The sequence below is a fragment of the Spea bombifrons genome, chromosome 2 (genome assembly GCF_027358695.1).
Source record: "Spea bombifrons isolate aSpeBom1 chromosome 2, aSpeBom1.2.pri, whole genome shotgun sequence".
Classification (NCBI taxonomy): Eukaryota; Metazoa; Chordata; class Amphibia; order Anura; family Pelobatidae; genus Spea; species Spea bombifrons.
The window spans coordinates 2,260,987-2,262,958 of NC_071088.1; the positions used below are offsets into that span (position 1 = coordinate 2,260,987).

At 48.2% G+C, this 1,972-nt stretch overlaps 1 non-coding gene across 1 annotated transcript; it reads left to right on the forward strand.

The window, feature by feature from the left end:
• On the forward strand, positions 1–164 carry LOC128481082 (U1 spliceosomal RNA). Its single transcript, XR_008350855.1, has one exon. It is a non-coding gene; the product is annotated as a U1 spliceosomal RNA (small nuclear RNA).
• Positions 165–1,972: the final 1,808 nt, after the last annotated feature.

The window sequence follows — 1,972 nt, forward strand, 5'->3', positions numbered from 1 at the left end:
ATACTTACCTGGCAGGGGGGACACTGTGATCATGAAGGCAGTTCTCCCAGGGCGAGGCTCATCCATTGCACTCCGGCTGTGCTGACCCCTGCGATTTCCCCAAATGCGGGAAACTCGACTGCATAATTTGTGGTAGTGGGGGACTGCGTTCGCGCTTTCCCCTGATTATTTTGTACAATGATAGAATTCAATGTTTTCCATGCGCATGCTAGGGCGATATGGCTGATTCTTCTCAGGGCGTATGGTGCAACCATCACGACAACCGATAGATGGAAGTGGAAAATTTTCTTGCCCATGCCGAGGAAACTTGCTGCTTCCTGTGGCCGTTTGGTTTCAGGGGTCGTGGAGGGGGTTAGGCACCTGCTTGTTCTAGGAATTTGGGTTTGGGCGCTTCTTTCTGTTACTTCTTGTTGGTTTGCTTTTTTTAACCAATAGATGGTAGCAAAAAAACGCCGTTTCCAGCATTAATCCATTTGCTGTCTTTTTGGCCTTTTGGCTACGATCAAGTGAGTAGCGGTGAGAGACGGAAAGCTCTTGCCCTGAGTATGTTTTAGGTCCAGGACTGGGCGCTGTGCACAGGGTGTAAGTGTGAGGTTAAGCGCTCTTCGTCTTTTGGCTCGGTGTGCGGTGCATACTAGAAAAAAAAAATCACACCAGCCAAAGGGCTGGGGCTTCCTAGGGGGAGCACTTTGTATATAGTTTTTGTTTCGCGTGATTTGCGCTGTTTTTTTTGCACAGGGCATGTGATATATTTGAAGTTTATCGCTTCTTGGCCTTTTGGCGAAGATCAAGTGTAGTCCCCTTTTTGCCTGTGGGGGGATACACTGATCCTCTGGCCTTATGGCTGGGAAAGCAATAGAGCCTGAGGTGTTGAATTGCCCCGGCAGAAATGCTGGAGTTACCGTGTGTGGTATTGCACGCCACTGCACACGGTGAGCGCACGATCTTACTGGCGGTCTTCCTGCATTTCCTTTTCCCCTCGTACCATCAGGTCCTGGGGTTAAGATGATTTATTTTTGAACCTGGCAGGCCAGCAATGGTCTGCCCCTAAATTATTTTTTCTTAATTTATATATCACTTCGTTTTTCACGAGTGCCAATTAATTTCCCTTTATCCGATTCACGGCTTTTTGAATTCACGGCGAGGCCCTCACAATGATTTGGCACACATTTTTGTCACTGTTGTTTTGGATACTGTTTTCTTTTTAGAGGCAGTGAAGCCTGGACTTTGCTGGAGGAGGATTGGGAGCCTTCTGGCCCCTTTCTCCCTTCAAAGAAGGCCAGCAAGGAGTCTCACTCTTTGGAGTGAGACTCAAGATCCGACCCTCCCATGGGGGGGGGTTGGAATTTGTCCGAGTTCTCCGTGAGGGAACTCGGTATCGTAGTCTGGCTTCTGCTGCCTTGTGCACAGAATGTGGCACCAAAGGAGCACGCACCTCGGGCTTCTAAAAAAAAATTAAAAAAATCACCTCGCGGACACTAGATGTCGCTCTAACGCCTCTGACACGCACTCACTGGTTGCCGGAAGCATGGCGCTCTCTTAAAGGGACACTCACCCTTATAAGCACTTTAATGCATATCCTCGCTTAGAGGTCCCTTAAATGCCCCCTCGCAAAAGCCGCCCCCCCCAGCTACTTCCTTTACAGAAGACAAATCTCTGTCAGCCCCGGGGCTGGCTCAGCGAACCCTGCAGGTAGTTCCGACCCCCCCAGCCTGGTTTATGGATCGTTAAACTAACCTGCGTCCTGTCTCCAGGTCCTTAAACTTACATTGGATTTTATTGGCAATACTTGCCTGGATTTGGTCCATTACTGTCTAATGCACCAGCTCTATGACATCACACCTCTGCCTGATGTCATTCCCCGCTGTCCGCCACAGATTTTTTTTTTTGTATTTAAGTTTATTATACAAAGCTGCTTATGATAAAACAGACATCAACCTGTTTTAGCAGGAATACATAGATCAGTAATATT